Source organism: Equus caballus, chromosome 8, assembly GCF_041296265.1.
Source record: "Equus caballus isolate H_3958 breed thoroughbred chromosome 8, TB-T2T, whole genome shotgun sequence".
Taxonomy (NCBI): Eukaryota; Metazoa; Chordata; class Mammalia; order Perissodactyla; family Equidae; genus Equus; species Equus caballus.
This window is the reverse complement of record NC_091691.1, coordinates 84,409,746-84,429,747: the sequence shown is the minus strand read 5'-3', so window position 1 is coordinate 84,429,747 and position 20,002 is coordinate 84,409,746. Positions and strand designations below refer to the sequence as shown.

At 45.9% G+C, this 20,002-nt stretch overlaps 1 protein-coding gene across 24 annotated transcripts in view; it reads right to left on the bottom strand.

Moving 5' to 3' along the window:
• The window catches only part of ZNF532 (zinc finger protein 532), a 108,195-nt gene extending 89,161 nt beyond the window's left edge, over positions 1-19,034 (bottom strand). For 4 of the 24 annotated variants that reach the window (XM_023647888.2, XM_070275789.1, XM_023647894.2 and 1 more), the window contains exons 1-2: positions 16,438-17,118; positions 16,244-16,353 (exon numbers count right to left, since the gene is read on the bottom strand). The gene's annotated coding sequence lies outside the window, so the exon portion shown is untranslated. Of the gene's footprint in view, positions 1-16,243; positions 16,354-16,437; positions 17,966-18,057; positions 18,325-18,791 lie in introns of those variants that run through there. The other 20 variants (XR_011441558.1, XM_023647889.2, XM_070275787.1 and 17 more) reach the window with 17 other exon arrangements.
• Between the last annotated feature and the right edge of the window lie 968 nt (positions 19,035-20,002).

Genomic DNA, 20,002 nt, shown 5'->3' with positions numbered 1-20,002 from the left:
ATGGTACATCCTTTTTTTTCAATTGTGGTAAAAGATACATAAAATTTACCATCTTAACCATGTTTAAGTATACAGCTCAATAGTGTTAAATACATTCACACTGTTTATGGTACATCCTTTTGATGGAGTATTACAGTCATTGAAAGTGGGGTAGAGCTGTTATAGATACTGATATGGAACAATCAAGATACACTATTCCGTGAAAAAAATCACGTTATAAAACAATACATAAACTAAATTAAAATTAAAAAGAAAAAATAAGCACATCACATTTTTCCATTTACTTATATAATATGTAAAATTTCTAGATATTTAAGATTCATAGAAAGGCTTAGAAGGATGCACACCAAACATTTTGACGCTTGAATCTAGAAAGGTCAGGGGATGGAGGACAGGGGGAAAATGTTTTTCAAAGTTCAGCCACCTAAGTAAGGTCTGCATTTTCAAAATTTCATATTTACAGGTAAGCAGACAGAAGTTTAAATTTCCTATGAACTTAAGGATAATCAAAAATCATAAATCTTGCCAATTCTGTCAAAGGTACTTTTGTAAAAGCTCTATTTCCTACTAGATATACATTCTCTTAAATAAAAGGCCCTTGTGCTAGCAACTTACTAATTCATCCATGAGTTGATAGAAATACTGAAAGGGTCTGGGCTAAACTTGTCACCATTAATAAACTTCAGGAAAATTCATTACAGCTTCTGCCTGAAGTGGGTTATTTAAATAGTTTTATGATGGGAAGCAAGAAAAAAACTTCTAAATTTCTCCACTATTAGTTAGATATAAACTGCTTTTTTTTTTTAAATGAATCATGTTTGGTGAATTCCAGTATTTCAAAACTAAGAAATCACTTACTTACCCATCTAAGTATTAAAAACAAAGGCTTCCTGGTTTCGGAGTAAACCTCATAAATGCTTTAGAAGCATTCCTTTAGCATTTTACGAATACCACGCTTTTTAGTAGCATCTCTACAATTCTAACTTAAAGCAAAGTACAGATTTTCTAAATTAGGAGTCATATTTTGAGTATAGAAAGGAGAACTTCAAAGTAATTTTCCTTTGTCATCTGAATAAGCCTTCTAAATTTCTGCACATAAATCCTAAATCCTGCACAGAAGCTTTTGTCCCTGAAACACTCCAATGAAACCAGCAGCTCTATTTGCTGTTTCTTCTCATTCATTTTACCAGCAATTTGTTCTTATTTGAAATACTAAATAAAACATTTGCAAACATTTTTGAGACATCCAGCATTAGAAAACATGGAAGAGAAAACTCGTAGCTGAAGGCATCTTGCACTTCTCTGGTTTTCACAGCTCAAGGACGCTCGCTTGCTTGCTTCCCTCCGAGGTCTTTCTTTTGGAATTTTTACTACCCAAAGTTTGGAAGTATCATCCTTGCTACAAGGCTTTAAGTCAGTGATTCCCAAGTGGGGCAATTTTGCCCCTCCTCCTCCACCACCACCGATATTTAGCAATGTCTAGAGACATTTTTCGCTGTTACAACTTGGTTGGGGTGAGGGGCACTACTGGCATCCAGTGGGTTAGTGAGTAGAGGCCAGGGATGCTGCTAAACATCCTACAATGCACAGGACAGCCCCCACAACGAAGAATTACGTAGCCCCACAGGTCAGTAGTGCTGAGGCTGAAAAGTCCTGCTCTAAGTGAACAGAGGCTTTCCGCTTATCACCCTGTCCTCCTCCCAATCCTCCTAAAATCACGATAAACCTCCTCCCCTCAGTCATCCACACCAGAGCCTTCTCCTAGCATGGAGATGGTGGCAGTCACTGCTCCAGCTCACCCCTGCCCCTTCTCCCACCAAGGAGGAAGGGTGTGGACATCAGGGCTCCCTGCATGGTCATCACAACTGTTCTTATATTCCAAAAGGATGCCATCGCCTAATCACTAAACAATTCTCACAGATACCAATCTCACTTCAAACACTTTTGGAATTATGAACTGTAGGACTACTTTCCCTCATGAAATATGATGGAGAGCATCTCCCAAGGTTATCATTTCACAGCAAGCCTACTGGCTGTTGACTTTTAAAACAAACTCATTTAACAGTTCTCTTCCTGGAGTAGATAGAAATACACAGAGAAAGAGAATGAATTACATCATTTCATCAATCACTACTTTATATTAAAAGGAGAATGGAGGAAGCTTTCTTTATATTCCTCACAAGGCCCTCTCTCATTTTTCATTAGTAATTTCATCAGAGACAACCAACAGCTTGGAACGATGTTCACCCAGGAATGCTCCTCCTTTTACCAAACTTTCCACCAAAAAGGGGGAAGAAGGGATTCTACAGTCTAGGAATTTGGGAAATGCTGGGTTAAACACACATACATACACACACACACACACACACACACACGCGCGCACACAGAGCTTTCCTCGCTCAAGGCTTCTCTGAACTTTCAAGAGCGAATGTGAACTTCCAGTGTGAATCTTCACTATGGGGATCCAGGGTTGGGAGCGCAACCCAAGCTCATTTGATGCTGGAGGCTTTCGGAGCAAGACATCTCTGGGCCATACTTGAAACGAGGCTTAAGTAATTATTCTCCTTGAGAGGCAGTATCAGGAACCAGGAGTGCATTCTAGAGTAGAGTGTGAGGCAGATGCTTCCTGCCCATTTTTCTGAACAACTCTTAACTCCATGATTTTCTTGGTAGTTCCTCTCCAGGGGCACGTTCGCATCAACCAAAGATGACTTAAGGAAAGAACGACTGAACGAATCTCCAAATATGGAGGAAAAATAATAAATAGGTCTTTCTAAAGGGGCTCCGCCTTAACTTCAGTGCCACAGAAATGGTTATAAACACGTTGTCCGGCTGGTTCTACATGTATTGCCGAAAGGAGGCTATTCGTGGTGTAAAATGCACAGGCACACAAGTAGGCACACACATGTACTGTAAAGGAAGAAAAATCAGGAAAGGGAGCAAGGTAACTCTTACAGTGTACCTGTTTTCAGGAGCCACAGTCACATCCATGTCATTGGGCAAGCAAGAAACATCTCATGGATCCTGACAATGGGAGAAATATTGGTTGACCCAGAAACAGTGGCTTTGAACCACAAAGATATTTGAGCCTGCCGCCAGCCAGCTGTAGAAAGGACACCTACCTATAAACCACAGTACACTGTAGTGGTTAAAAGCATGAGCTTTGGAGTAAGACAAATGGGAGTGAGTCCTGGCTCTTCCCTTTGAAAGTTACAAGTTTCTGAACAAGTTACTCAACTTCTTTAAGCTCCTGTTTTCTTTACTGTAAAATGGAGATGATAAGATCTACCTCATGAAGCTATTGTGAGGATTAAATAAAACAATCAGGGAGGTGCTTACTACAATATCTGGAATATGAGAAGTACTTATTAACGTGAGTTATTATAACATCAAAACAAGACCAGCAATAGGATTCTAGCATAGAGAAAGCCATAGAAGGAATTAAGCCATAACTGATGCTCCCCAAAAGGTGATGATAAGAAAGACGCCGTCAGATGTCCCAACAAGTACATGGGATATAATAAAGAGCATCCTTAACCTACGTGCCTCTTGCAGAAAGGCAGTCCAGCAAGGTCTTCCAAGAAGCAGAGCAGATTCAGACTCTAAGGACAAATTTTTTGAGCACCACATAACCAAAGAAGTTACAGCTAAATTTGAAAGTCCACCAGGAGTCAACAATATCCTAATGCTCAAAATTAGAGGAACAAAAAAATTTTCTTTTTTCTTTTTTCTTTTTTTTGAGGAAGATTAGCCCTGAGCTAACTACTGCCAGTCCTCCTCCTTTCTGCTGAGGAAGCCTGGCCCTGAGCCAACATCCATGCCCATCTTCCTCTACTCTACATGTGGGACGCCTACCACAGCATGGCGTGCCAAGCAGTGCCTTGGTCCACACCCGGGACCCAAACCGGCAAACCCCGGGACTCGAGAAGCGGAAGGTGCAAACCTAACCGCTGCGCCACCAAGCCAGCCCCAAAATTTTAAAATTCTATTGAGTCATCTAAATCAAAACCATTAAAGCCTAATTATTACTCAAGTGCTAAACTATGTGTTTAATCTTTCCCAAATTAACATAGGCCAGATAAACCAGACTTGCATTCTGCCAAAGAGATATAGACCTATGAGGGGCCCCAAACATACATCCATACACACATATACCTACCCACCTGTGAGAAGCCTCAAATACACATCTGTGTACCTATGAGACCTAAACATTAGGCTTGAACAATTCCTCCAGCCACTTGGCCAACTTTCCTCCCTCCAGTGTCCCAGTCCAAAGCATTACTCAGACACTCAGCAGTTGCTATGCATTTATGGAGCAAATACTGAAAGCTAACCATTGTTTTTGTGATTTTGAGTAAATAGAAAATAGAGAAAAGATTCCATTTCTACACTCAAAAGAGCTCAGGCTCCTTGGCTATTATACTGAGGAATGGTAAAGGATGTAGACTTCAGGTCAGAAAGACCCAGGTATGAATGCCAGCTCCAACACTGACTGGCAACTTATTTGTTCCTAAGTTCACAAGCCTGGGCCTATCCGTTCATCTCTCGGAGCCTCAAGGTCCACAGGCATCAAACGGGTTCAGGCCACCCACTTGTCAGGGTTGCTATGTGGCCTAACCACTCAGAAATCAAAAGTGGCTTCAAATAGACACAGTTTCCTTAGCCGCACTTTCCCACAGTGACCAAGTCAACCTTCAGCTAATCCTCCTTGGAACTCTTTTTTTCATCATTTCCTGGCTCAAAATCTCTGTCCTAGCCAGAAAGCTATGCTCAGCATCCTCTGAACACGTTTTCTTCCTGTGCCAAGTGTTAAGCTTCCCCATTATTTCCCTCCTCAGAACAAGTTTCCCATTTTGTCAAACTCCATCCCTCTCCTTTTTCACAATTCCCCCCAAAATTTATCTTTATCAGAACCTCTACTTAGATCCAATCTTTCCTTTTTTGTATTCTTCCTCCCACTTCTACCCTTAGAATCCAAATGAGCATGTCAGAAAATAGTGCTAAAAATTAAGGACACAAATTCAATTTACCTATGGGTAAGTTATTTTCTGACAATAATAAATTAAGGCAAAGCTAGAGACTGCACTCCCAAAACACTGTAATCATACAGCAACTCTGTGCTCCAGGCTGTAAGGAGAACAGGCGAAAGATGGGATGAAAATCCATCCCTACCAGTGAAAAACACCAACAGTTGATCAACAACGTCATTTTCATATATGAAGAAGAGCACATTCTATAAAAAGGCAGCCCTCCTGTCATTGCCTCCTTTTTGCCTACACCGTGTTAAACTTAGCTAGTAAACACGCACAGCTCATTTCTCATGGCCTTTACCCATTCACTCAATGGTTCTGCCGATGTCTGAACAAAGGCAGCCACCAGGTTTTGCTCTTACAATGACATTGTCTAAAAGGCACCACGTTGTAACATGAGGAATGCCTTGACTGGACACCAGAGATAGCTGAGGCTGTATGGCATTTGCCTTTATGACCTATTGCAGTAGAGCCCTAGGGCAGTGTTTCACAAGCCCACTGACAACTCCTGTCACCCACTGAGGGTCAGCAGTAACCCTGCCCTCCAAGCCACAGCTGACAAGACCAGGACAAGTTAGATTTTTAGTCTTGAGACCTGGATATGGGACTGAGAAATACAGACGATGTCCACCAGTAGTATAAATGAGGACGTGGAAACACAGGGGCTGGGGGACAGTCGTATTCACCACGGGCACAGGCAAGAGAATTTAGTTCTACCAAGGGAGAGGAACGAAGAAACCACTGAGGACGTGGACGTGAACAGAGTACAGAGTAAGCTCAGTGCAAGATGACGTCTGAGTTCCTGGTTTCCAGTCCTCCTAGCAGCAGCTATGGCCTTATAATCAGCTCCCTTTCTTTCGGTGTTAGTTGGAACAACTGTGTCTTGCTCATGTGTTCTGTAAACCCCACACACCCCAAATAATCCAGTGTTTTAACACCTTCCCATGTGAATCTTGCCTACAAGGAGCTACTGCTTCTCCCAATCCATACTCCTCACTCAGCCACCTGAGCAACAGGTGTCCTCAGTCACCATCCTCCATGAAGGCTGCCAGTAAGGCTGGTTCTGGTTCAGGTCTCCAGTGATCACTGGCACTGGTGTCTCATACTGTCCTCACTCACTCACTCCATAACCCTTCCCTAGGCCTCTCCTGGGAGCACAGAGACCGTTCATGATGCCCGATTCCTGCTGTGCTGCACTCCCACACACCCATTTGTTCCACCTCCTTGTGCTCTCCTGCTTCTTGCTAGTTCACTAGACTTGTGACCATCGGCCTTTGCTTTGCCTTCTCCGCATGCCTATCAGCCTAGTCTCTGACTCCTCACTTACCCTGACTCTTGGCATGCTCCATTAAAGCTTCTGACTCACTACTCCACTACATTATGAATTAACCTTCAACTCAGATTAACGTCCACAGTTCCAAACCCGTTCTCCAGGGCTGGCCCCACGGCCTTGCACGTCCTAAAGGCCCAGCCTTGTCCCTATTCCCCCAGCCCCACCCCACCCTGGTTCCAGCAATCTGACTCCACAACAGCCACAATCACAGGCACAGGGCAGATACTCCCACCACGCCAGGCACAGGAAGCTGCACAAAACAGGGAGCTGACAGATTCAGCTGACAATAAATAACATCCAACGTGCCAGATTCATTTTTACACAACTCTCAGCGTCCAATGTCCAATAAGATGTAAAATTCAACTAAGATTTCTATAAAATGGGGCTTTCTTGTGGAAAGATGGGGATGGTAAACTGTCACATGTAACAGATATCATTTTATCCTTCCAGCTTATTTAATCAACGTGCATTCCCAAATTTAAAAACACACTAAAGTTTTGCCCAGTCTCTTACGGTTCAAACACATAATACACCAAACTCCTTCCTGAAAGTCAATTTCTTGTTTGGCCCAGGCCCCAGGGTGACCTTCCCCAGACATCTGGATCCAGGGACTGCACGTGGCTGTCTTCATTCTGTGCTGAGGAAGCATGTGATGTTGATTAGCCATTCTTCAACTCTGCTCTGTGACGGGGTTCATTAGAACTCCCATTCTAAGGAAAAGTCACCCCAATTCCTGGTCAGGTGTGGAGGCAGAAATAGTAGCAGGCCAAAGCTCAGGGCCCTCATCTCTCCTTAGATGCTGAATCCCTGAACCAAACAGGCAGACACTCTTAAGTGTTGATTTAAGGCCTGCGAGTCTTCATGACAATGACTTATAATGGGTACCTCTGCCAAGTACCTCCCAGATCTAATCTCAATATCAAAATTATCTTGTCCTAGACTATAGGTGTTAAGGGGTCAAGATAATAAAGCTGAAGTAATACAGGAAGAGGAATAAACTGAGGAGCCCCGTGAACCCAGAAACCAGTGTTCATGCCAGAACTGGGCATCTATGACCAAGGCCCAGTTCTGACCCCATCTGAACTCACTGGCATTACATAAAGCCAGAGGGTGAGGCCCTGTAGAGTCGGACAAGGCTTGGACAATCAGATAGCTCAGGAAGTACAGGCAGCGGGTCCAAAACCAAGGGCAACAGCAGAGACCCTTGCTACCCAAAGTGTGGTCCATGGACCAGCAGGCACATCACCATCACCTGGGAGCTTGTTAGAAATGCAGAATCTTGGAGGCAGCCCTACTAAATCATTGTCTGCATTTTAATAAGATCTCCCAGGCAATGTGTATGCGAATTGAAGTATGAGAGTGCCTTCTTGACAAGAGGGGCACCCAGAATCAGTTGTAGGACTCTGGGCAACAGGTACAGGGCACCAGCAGCAAGCAGGAGCCCTTATTTGGGAAAAGCGTAGGGAGCAGCAGAACCACGGAACAACTTCAAAGCCAGAGAGACCCTGGTCCAAATCTAGGCTCATTCACTCACGAGTGGTGCAATCCTCGGCCAGTCACTTCACCTCTCTCACTGGGAGTGTGAGTTACACCTTACAAAGGACAGTAAGTGCAAAGCATCTAGCATACAATAAACTTGCAATAAATACTGGTTCCCTTTCCATTCTGCAGCAGACACCAATCTGGCATGGCTGTCTAGACCCTGTAATCCAGAGATGAATTAGGAACACCTGGGAGAGAAAAAGGTCCCAACTAGGGGATAATGAGCTTCTCTAACAAGGAGACCCTAACTCAGTTCTCTGAATACTGGAGGGCACCAGAGAAACTTCACTGCTAAATCTATTTAGATGTCCATGCAACATTCCAGACCAGCACTCTCCAATAGAAATAGAATGAAAACCACATACAGAGTTTTAGATTCCTTTGTAGTCATATTTAAAAAGGCAAAAAAAGGGGGAGGGTGAAATATATTTTACTAAATGGTATTTAACCAAAATATCCAAAATAGCATCATTTCAACATGTAATCGATATAAAAAACCATTAATGAGATATTTTACATCCTTTTGTGTGTGTGTGTGTGTGTGTGTGTAAATCTTCAAAACCCGGTGTGTACTTTCTGCTTACAGCTCATCTCAGGACTAGCCACATGGTCAGCGCTCAATAGCAGAGTATGGCTGGTGCCTACCACACTGGACAGAGCAGTTCTAGACAGAGAGATCCCTGGATTCCTTCCCCACTCAACAGTGTACCGTCACCAAATCCCAGTGTGCAAGGTATGAATACCCGGTCACAGTCACGCAAGCGTGGGAAGCAGCGGCCAGGGGACAGCGACAGAGCAGAGGCTTTAGCTAACTGGCCATATTTCACAATCAAGTTATTTGTTTTTAAAACTCTGGTCACCATAAATTACACCAATAGACAGACAATCTAGACTACAGCCACTTGCTGATTGGGCTAAATTTTTCTAGGAGCCAAGACAGTTGAAGCACAAGATTATAACTACAAATTCATCCAAGATTTTCCAACTAGAAATGGAAGTACAGCCAAGTAGGAACAAGCACACTCCGCTTGCCCACATTTCACCCACTTTTAACCAGATACGGGGCAGCTGTAACGGAAAACCTACAGACAAGGCAGGAGACATTCACTGTGTATGTTTTCACGGCCAAAAAAAAATCTCCTTACAAACGAGGTAAAAGGTAGGACAGAAGAAACAACACGCTCCAAGACAGAAAAAAGAATGTCAGGGCTAAGACCCTTCTCTTGAAACAGGAAGGCTAAGGAACAGAGTAGCTAAGACTTCAGGGAGCACTTACCACGTACCAGACACTCTGCTAAGCACTTTCCGTGCATTTAATCTTCATAACCACCCTCAAGCAAGTATGGCTTAGAATTTCAGTAACTTGTTCAAGGGCCCACAGCTAGTCCGTGGCAGGACACTGAGAGCTACGCAAAGGCAAGTAACAATCTCCACGGCCTAAGCACCCAGATTTAACTAGAACACTAGGCACAGCCAGCGCTCAAGCCAGAGACCTCAAACTACCTCTCCCACTCTTACTACATTAAACCATCACAACTGCTAAGGACCAGCTTATCAGTGAGGACTGTGTGAGGCTGAACTGCAGTAACTCATGTTTTCAGGTTCACGTAGTATAAGGACTATAAATATGAGCTGGCTTATACAGCATCAAAACACACACGACAAATTTTGGAAGGCAGAGAGAACGCAATGATGGACACAGCCATAGACCAGGAGTCCGAGTGCTGGGTTCTAGTTCCAAACCTATTAAGTACTTGCTGACCCCTCTCTCCCATTTTGGCTCACTGTAGAAAATGAGGAGATAACCATAAATAGTTGAAGTATTTCCAGCTAGGTGATCTTTTTGAAAAAAACAAACAAAAAACAGTAGTCTTTGAATTTTCTAATCTGATAAGTTTTTCAACAATTCTTATTCTTCAGATCCCTAGAAAGAATTTGTTCCTCACAGAAGAAAATTATCAAAATCAATACCCAGTAGCAGACCCATGAGTCAGCCTTTGAAAAGCAGGAGTATGTATCCCCAAAAGAAAAGGCTGAGTTGAGGAAGCATTCAAGAACTACCACCTTCATTTTATCCTTTGGTCCCTGTGAATCCTTCAGGACGCCCGGAATCTCTAATTATGTAAAGCTGTAATAATATCTGACCGAAAACAAAACGGTACAAAACCTGCATTTTCAGACCCCAACGACCATCCACCAGAGGATACTTAATAGGGAATCCTTGGGACAGCTAAAAAGGCCACTCAGAGTTTGTCTAAAAATTCCTCCAGTCTCCAGATTTAGACTACGCAGAATCTGCTCTCCGTCCTCATCGTAAAGCGGGCAGAATTCAGAACTTCCCGTCCGCAGAAGGGGACTCAAAGAATTCTTTCAACTGTATTTATCGTTGGAACAAAAAATGTTTCTCAGCACCACTTTCAATTTACTTTGATTTTCTCATCCTTTTTAAAGGATAAATAAAACAAAGACATCTCTTTGTTCCTGCTCCCTTCCAATTTGTGTCCTCACCCCAGTGCCCAGTAAAAATGTTTAAGTCTTTGCGAAACGCTATTTCTAGCGCCATCGCTGGCGCAGATACAGACTCTCCTCCCTCCATGATGACTGAAATCAGGACAAGCTGGCTAATTACAAGGGCCCTTGACTGTCTCAAACGTCTCCATTACATATTCTCACCTGGGCCGTCTTCAACTGCCACTTCTAATCTGAGTATCATCAGGGCCTTGCTGTCTAGCACCTACTTGTGGCTTCTCTCAGGCTCCTCCACACCCTTAAACACCTTCCACGGTTTCCCCTTGTCCACCACCTGTGCTCCGCCAAGGCAGAGTAGCCCAGTGGTGAGAAGCGGACTTGAAATTCTGCCTCTACTACCATTTATGAGCTGGTAGACCTTGGCCAGGATCTTTATCTCAGTTTCCCCACCTGCACCATGGAGATACTAGGATACAGCTCATCTCACTGTTTCAGTATTAAATATATGGAAATACCCGCCACTGGAGTGCAGTGTCTGCAGGTGTTAGCTCCTACCATCACCTCCTACCTTTCTGGAAATGTTTTGCCATCTGACTTTCTAAAGCATGTATTTTAAGTTCTTCAGCATCCCTCTTTCATTTATAGTTTTTACTATATAAACCATTATCTTAGGGGATCCCAAATTCAGTTCTTTTTTACAATTTTCTTCTACCATCTCTGTTTTATGCTAACGCCTCCCAATCTAAGCCTCCCACCCAAAAAGATGCAGGAGGCGAAGGACACCTCCCTGGACAGCTCAACCCAAACTCAAACTCACTGTTATCAAGCCCCTCCACCTCCACCTGCCAAATCTATTCTGCCTTCTGAATGCAGTATCACAGACAGAAACCACCAGCAGCCAAGAAACCTCAGTGAGCAACCTTGGAGGCATTCTCTGCTCCTCCCTCTCCACCATTCGCCACAGCTAATAAGGTACGACCACACACACCCACCCCTTAAGCAGAAGCTGCCCATCACTCCATCCCCACTGCAATGCCTTGGATCAAGCCCTCCACTTCTCTACTGGTTTGCTGCAGCGGTCCCCTCATTTGAACTCCCTGCCTCCAGCCCAAACAGCCTCCATTCCATCCTCACGGTAGCGCCCCAGGATCTCTGTCATTAAAAGTCAGTCTTTCTGCCTATGCTGCCCACACTCAAACTACATAGAAAGATCTTCAGAAGTCTGCCCTTGACAGCCTCCTAGCTTCATCTTCTATTCTCCCACACCCCACTCTCGCACCCCTACTTGCAACAGCAAGCTCTCTCAGTGCCTTTCCATACGCTGCTCCATCAACTCTGGGTTCTTCCCCCATGTGTTTGCCCGCCTTCCATATTCTTACTGGTTTTTCACACTTCAGCTCAGAAGCCACCTCCTCAAGGGCTCCTCCCTCGACACTTGGCATTAGGTGGCCTAGTCCCATCCCTATCATAGCATCTGTAGGCTCCTTCCCACTAGATTTTCTTCTCTGGATTCCTTTTCCCTCCGTACCCCCAGTGCCCAGGCACAAGGTCTGGTGCTTGTAAACTTACTCAGTAAGTGTCTGTTAAGTGGACAGAATAATCCCCAAATTAACATCACTCCCCACTTCCCAGGCTCTCCTCCCTCTACATCACCATAACCTTAGTCTATTTGTTCTTCCCAATCCTGAATGCTATTTTATTACTTTATCCTCTAAAAAAGAAAAACCTGGGGGCCGGCCCCGTGGCCGAGTGGTTAAGTTTGTGTGCTCCGCTGCGGCGGCCCAGTGTTTCGTTGGCTCGAATCCCGGGCGCAGACATGGCACTGCTCATCAAGCCACAGTGAGGCAGCATCCCACATGCCACAACTAGAAGGACCCACAACTAAGAATATACAACTATGTACCGGGGGGCTTTGGGGAGAAAAAGGAAAAAAAAATAAAATCTTCAAAAAAAAAAAAAAGAAAGAAAGAAAAACCTGCTTCCAAAATCTCCCTACTTCATTGCTTTGACATTGCTGAAAAGTTTTCATACCCTCAGAAGACATAAAAGCTGAATAATAACTTCACCAATATTTTGGTAGCCAATAAATCAGACAAATTATAATAATAAGTTGATTATGCAGCTAAGATCAACAAAGACCTTTGGTGCCACTTTCCAAAATTTTGATTCTATTATCGTTCAGTGTTTTACTGAACCTGAAGATAACTGAAAAATTAAACTGCCAACTGTTCCTGAAGAGATGAAAAATAATTGCTGTAAGAAATAAAGGATATTTTACCACTTGCAGTTTCCTGTTTCCACTTTTCGCTAATTCCGATTAGTTATGGGTTATAAAGCATGTCATCCCGTTACTGAGTGGTCTATTATCACGATCGTCTCTCACGTGTCTTCAGACAATGTTCACTACAATCTCTCCCTTGGAAAGTCCAACTGCAGCTGACAAGGCTAGATCTTCTTTTGTGAGCTATGACGAGCTGAATTTATTTTCATTCACACTTCTAATTCTTACATACTTACCAAATGACCCAGCCATCCCACTCCTAAGTATTTACCAAAGAGACATAAAAACTTACGTTCAGACAAAAACCTGTACGCAAATGTTTATAGCAGCTTTTATTAACAATCACCAAAACCTGGAAACAACCCTAACGTCCTTCAGCCAGTGAATGGAGAAACTGTGGTACATCCATATAGTGGCCTTCAACTGGGCCGTAAAAAAGAAACACAAGTATGGATACACACGACAATATGGATGAATCTCAAATGCAGTTTGCTAAGTGAAAGAAGCCATTTGTATGACGTTCTGGAAAAAAACAAATATAGGGATAGAACAAATCAGTGGCTGCCAGGGGGCTGGGGTGGGGAGAAAAGGCTGACCACAAGGGACAGCAGGAGGAAAGTTCGTGAGGTGATGGAACCATTCCCTGTCGATAGTGGTGGTGGATACACTGGGCTATACACTTGTCAAAACCCAGAGAAATACAGCGCAGAATAAATTTCACTGTCTGTAAATTTAAAAATTTTTTAAAAAGTGAATTATTTAATCATGACTTGGTTAAAGATCATCCCCTAAATGTAATTAACACAAAGGTGTGGATTTCCTTAACGTTTACTGTCGCTGTTATTGTTTTGTTGTTATGTATTCTAACGATCAGGAAGAGAGGGGGCACCCCAAATCTTTTCCAGATACTTCCAGTTTCCCCTGTATTGGCAACCTTTGTGAGGATCCACATCAGGGCAACCTCTGCTCCAGCTGTGAACAGCTAGATGGAATTCTACCAAGGATATGGGAAAGGTTATTCAAAAACCACCGGAAGACACACTGCACTCCACAGCCAAGCCCAAGAAAGCATTTCAAGGGAAGAAATAGAGGCGGATGGAAGACTACAAATCCTAAAATTCTAACTCATCCTAATCACAGGTGTAAGGAGAAAATTCCATTTACAGGTTAGCTCCCTCCTTCCTAGATCCTCCTTTAAACAGGAGTCAAGGTGGCTGGGAGCAAGCAATCTCTTTGTAAGAAAAGGGGGCAGGGAGAAAGCAAAAGTGCTCCTGAACCAGGAGGCAGAGTTCTAACAGCCCTGGATCCAATGCTCTTTTAACATGGAAAAAATGAGTCTACGTACACAAATGATAAAAACAAGCAAAGGTTCAACAGCCGGTGACACTTTCTTTCCAGTGCCCCCTCATCAGCCAAACCCACACAAGGCCCCTCCAGAACGGATGGCCTGCCTGTCCTCCTTGAAGACTGCCGCAGGCAATCCCGACCAGGCGCTGGGCTCCAGGCTCCAGGCGTGGCTGTCCGCACAGCACAGCAGCAGTGGCAACAGCAACACACAGGGCCTGGCCCCAAGTGTGGGTGCCACCCTGTGTTCCCTCCTGGCTCTTCCAGGAGAGAGAACACTGTTGCTTATTCTCCACACTCTCATTCCCAAGCCCAGAAAACTGTCTGTTGCTCTCCGGGAGACCTGGGCCTGCTACATTGTTATACCTCGGCAGGAGATTGCTACCTGAGACAAACCTCAATCCAAGATGAGCCCCGGGTTGCCGCCCTAGAGAACCAGCTCTCCAACCTCAAACAGCATTTGCAGCTGGAAAGACTGGCCTAAATGCAAACCAAATGCTATTTCCAGGAGCCTCCCTGGGGGAGGGGAAGTAACAAAGCTAAAAACCACAAGAGAGTAGACCAGAACATTCTGTGACATGCAATGCCTTACCCAAAGGGCTTTAAACATATCAAGAAATATTCATTGCAAGGAATTGGCTGTCAAAGTTAAATAAAAATCACTGACTTTCTAAAGACAGGAGTGAAGGACTAAATTATAAAACAGCTTACTGTCTTAAGCTAATTAAGGTTTATCACATTAGCCATCGGAGTTTTAGTTGGCACCAGAAAAGCAGGAGCAGCATATCATGCAACATGGATTGGGATCTGCTTTGCAAGCAGATTTCCGCCACACTCAGACACAGAACCTCTGGCAGTCAAAAATGATGTCGAATTGAAAAACAATTTTAGCACAGTGATTTGTAAAGAATTTTGTTCCATCATGTAAGCTATTTACTGGTCTATCAGCCCACAATTACATTTATCTCTATTAAATACTGCACAGAGCATTCTGAGCTAACCATGCACTCTTCTTCCCCTTTTGCCAGTTTTATCAAACAGTGGACACTCTGCAATCACATGAAAATATTTCTAACAATAAAAACCCTTGCATACTTGACACCCTTCACTCAGTTACTCTGCCCACCAACTGCCAGCACACAACTTAACCGATTCTAAGATACATGGCATTTCTGAAAAGACCATTCTGCTGAACGCAAAGAGAAGAAAACCCCCCCTTCAAAGCAGGGGAGACATTTCTTTTCAATCATGTCTTCTATGAGCTCCTCTTGACTGTACTTTTACCAAACCAGGAGACAGAACTCGTTCCATGAGTTGTTGAGATCATCCTGGAGATGATTCTGGAGCGGCTGGTTTCCTGTTTAGGGAAGTTGCTGGTTTTTTTCACAAGGAACCCCAAGGCAAAATGTTTAGTGTTCCCCTGTCAGCTCCCACTGCCTTTGTTCTTCACTTTCCTAAACTCATTACTGCTTTCTTCTCTCTGTTCAGCTAAAGCCTCTGGTTTTGGAGGGTGCATAAAAATGCCAGCTCACATCTAACTACAATCTTTTAAGGCGTTCGACACTTTTCTATCATCCCCTCTGTAAAGCTTTGAGTTAACTGGCATCTATTCACAGATGAAGCCAGACGACCCGGTTTCCTCCTGGTATTGCATTAGTATTCCACATTAAAATGTATGCCACAAATAATCCAATGGCAAACTCACCGTCAACAGCCCCCAAAATCAATAAAAGCCATTCCACCACTTGACTCGGAGTGAAAAACCTTTCAGGTCAACACAGAGAGCAAGGCAAAAGAAAGGTGGTGAATGCACAAAAGGGAAATCTACCTGCAGACTCCTCAAATCCTAAAAAGGTGACTACGCTGTCTCGATTCGGTGAAGTCCTTCCTTTTCTTGTAATCATCAGGGGGAAAAGCTACATGTGTACTGCTTTAATCTTATGCAAAACACTGCATTCTCCACAAGGCCCTGACGCCTACCATTCTTTAAACTTGCTTCTTTCCAGGCCTGACTCTTCCAAATGACTCGACATATGCGATTTAATGAAGTCATTCTGATTTCGCCTTGACAGCAATACCATCATAAAGTCACTCTAATCCCATTAAACTTGGATAACATTGAGAGTATTTCTTCTCCATCCTGAACCCAATATTACCTCCAGGGTACCAATCCACTGTCAGTCTGTACCTGAATGGAGCTTCAAATAAATACTTAAATTCATGCTCAAAATATCGTTCTCTCACCTTGTGAACCTTGACCTTTTGGAAAGACTTTGGACCAATGTTCAGTTACTGTCACACGGTTGCATTCTCTGCAAATATGAAAGGGTTAAGAGCAGCCCCAGTCAACAGGCCTACAAGGAAAAAAAAGACAGCATGTATGCCTTACAGCATCACTGGAATGCATTTATGCTCATTTCCTAGAACAATATTGTTACCTTTTGGCCTTCATAATAGTCAGAAGTATCCCCAACACCCTTTAGTAGCTTCTAAAAGGAAAAGCACAAAACAGAACATACCCTGAAAGAGAAAAAAAGCATGCAAAGTAGCATTCTCCAGCAACAAACAAACTACCATCACAAAGCCATCAGTTCATTTTGGTTTTGTTTTCTTAAAAACAGAGAGAGAGAGAAAGAGAGACTGCATAAACGAAGTGTCCCCACCCTAGCAAGGCACATTGTTTTCTTTAATAAGGGTCATAAATCTCAGCTCCTTGTCCATCCTTTAAGCAAAAGAAAAAGGCAGGAAAAGCCCAAGTAATCTCAGACCTTGCAAACCTGCACATTTCTTTCCATCTTCTCTACACAGAATCTTTTAGGGCTCCATTAGTCACGTACCAGTGCTGTGTGGTGTCTAAGTGTGCGTTCACATACTGTGTTGGGATGGTACCTTCCTGCAAGCTCCTCTGCTTTTGGCTGCCATGAAGGGAGGAAGCTGCTATCCCACTGTAGTAGCTCAGTGACTGCATTGTGTTCAGGAGCTGATCTGCCTCAAACCAGTTTCAGCCGGTTCTGGTCACCCTACATAAAAAAGCTATGGCAACCCTCGCTGAGTTGCCAACAAGTCCCTGAAAATCATCAGCACAGGGGGGATCTCGCTGGGGGTGGCTTTTCCCTGTTAGGTCTTCGTGCGCAGGGGAAGGTCATCGTGTGTCGCCCCCGACCACACAAGCACACAGTCTTGGAAATGCTCACCTCACAAGCACCCAGAGCCCCTCAGGGCCCATCCCCCCCTCCCCTCCACCCCAAAGCCCACCGCAGACACTGTTTCCCCCTCCTTCTCCTTCCCCCACTTACCTCCCACAACCCGGCTCAGATCTTTGTGTACGTGTGTGTCAGTGTGTGTTCTCTGTGTTGGTGGCTGACAAAGAGCCCCCAAGAAAGCAATCTATGTGTCTCCACACTGGCTGCGTCGGCTGCAGGAGCCGGCCTCGGCCTCCTAGCAGAGTGCTGCTGGCTTGTTGACCAGGCTCCTCTCTGCCTGTCACCCCCACCCCACCCAGCCCCCTCCTCCCGTCCCTCTCCTCTCTCTCCCAGCCCTGTCACCACCACCACCACCACCACCACCACCACCAGCAGCCCCCCCAGTCTTCTCCTCCTCCGACCTTCTCTTCTTTCAAGCACCTGGGGGGAGCAGTCCAAATCCCTTCCCCTCGGGGCAGAAAGCTGGGAACGCCTGGGGTGGGGTGGGGTGGGGGGGCAAGTCAAGCGGCGGTGGGAAAGAGGGGGACAGAGGCCTTTGAAAAATTCTCTGTGCGCGGCCGCGCTGGAGGGGGGAGAGGCGAGCTGCTGCGCTCACGTGGCCCCCCTCTCGGAACCTGCGGGGCCTAGCACACCGGCTGGTCCTCGGGCCCCCCACGGAAGCTGGCGGGGCGCGAAGGCCAGCAGTCCCCCGGGCCGGGGTGGGACAGGCCACGGCGGGCAGGCCAAGGGGCCTGAGCCTCCCGCGCTCGCCCCGACCCCGGGTGGGCCCGGGCCGGCGCCCCCGCCTCGCCCTCCCCGCCCGCGCCCCTCGCTCTCGCCGGCGCCCGCGCCCCCCGCCCGGCGGCGCGCACCCACCCCCGGCCCGGGGTTGGCCTTCGCAGCGGTCAAGCCCGGGCGTCTGGGCCGCAGCTCGGATGACCTTTGTTCAGCGCGGCGCCGCCGGCTGCGGCTGCTCTGGCTGCTGCTGCTGTCGTCGGAGCGGCGGCGGCGGCGGCGGCGGCTTCCATGTTACGGGCGTGTCAGCTGCATTCCCGCGGCCGGGGTCTGTGTGTGCGTGTGCGGTGGAGCGGCCTCGCCGCCGCCGCCGCCGCCGCCGCCCGGCCCCCGCTCCCGGGCCGCCCCGCCGCCGCCGCGGCCTCGCCGTGCGCCCGGCCCGGCCCCGCGCCTCCCCGGGCGCCGCGCTCTAGGCCGCGCGGCGGCGGCGGCGGTGGCCCGCCACGCCGGGGCCTACGGCTGCGGGTGCGGGCCCGGGCGGCGGCGGCGCGGCCCGAGCGGCGAGCGAACAAAAGGGAGCGCGGGCGAGGGGGAGGGGGCGGCCGGTGGGGGAAGGGAGGCTCCGGGGAGCGGGGAGGCGAGAGCGCGAAGCCCCGCGGCCGGCGGGCGCGGACGGGCGGCCGGAGCCGCCTCTGCGGAGGGAAGAGGCGCCCCGCAGCCCTGCCAAGTCTCGCCCATATGGGGCTGCTGGAGTGCAACTTCGCCCCGGAGAGCGGGGTGGTGGTGGTGAGGGGATGGAGGGAGGGCTGCTTTTTTTTCCAACGACATTTCAGGCTCTCACCCAGTCCTTGCCATGGCCCCAAGCCGCAACTTACTCGAGTGGAAGGAAGCAAGGCCTCGCCAAAGATGGTTGAAAAAGCCCGTGAGCCTCTACCCAGGATCTTGAAGCCAAGGTGGTGTTTTGTTATCCTCGTAATGGTGGCAAATAAGTAAGAGGAGAGCACGCTATCTTCAGAGAAATTAATCTGAAATTCTCCCTGGAGGTGGAAGAAGGGGCTCTCTTCTGTGCAGTTAGTGGTTTGGAGCCCTTTTCGCCTTAAACTGAGCCACAAAAGAATGGAAGACACCCCCTGGGGTGGGGAGAAAGCCCTGGTGTAAAAGACACACGTTTTGCTTTCAGAGAAAAAGCCACTGGGGCCAGATTGGAACATGGCATGTTCAGTTCATGTAGTTTTTTTTTTTTTTTTAAATGGAGGAATGATATTGAGTAAACAAGATGTAATAGCTAGGTCTTTAAATTCAAGAAGGGAGATGGTGTACAAAAATGTAACAAGCACGTATTGTACATACAGCAGGTGGTCATAGCCTACAGAATGCAGAAAGATACATTTATAAACCCCGTAAGGACCACAAAGGTGCATAATCGTTAACACATCCGAGAGCGAGACAACACATTAGAACCACATCAGGCATGCTATTTATCCAGTCCTGTGTCCTGGTTCCTACATGATTCAGACATGCGCTCCATTGAAAGGTTTTTTAAAGCGAGAGAGAAACCCCATGTCAAGCTAATTGTGCTTACCCTGGAAATAGGACAAAATGGAAGGATCTGCAAAAATGTCACCATAACCTCTTAAAAAGGCTCACTCCTGTTTGAATGGACTCTGAAGATTCTAGTATTACTGGAGTAGCAGTGAAAACTCCCAGCCTAGGAAGCGTTTCTGAGTATTTTATTTTAAATTAGATTAATTGGTTAATATTTGCAAAGTATACTGAAAAGTTTTTAAATCTCAGTGTGCCTCTTCTTTGCATTAACTTCCATTGAGGAAGCCATTGTTCTCTGTTATGGGGACACTGTATGATGTAAATTGGAAGTAGAATTTTTTGCTATTTAAGACTTTTCATGTAAATGAACCGAGTGATTGTCTCACAGAAGAGTTGTTGGTCTTTAATTTCAACCAGCAAATTGGTTGGAGGGGCACATAAATTGGGACATCTATTTAAATGTGTTTAGAAAGACCTATGTAATCTGCAAATTTTGCCAGCCACGGCATCACATTTATCAGTGTTACAAGATAATGAAATT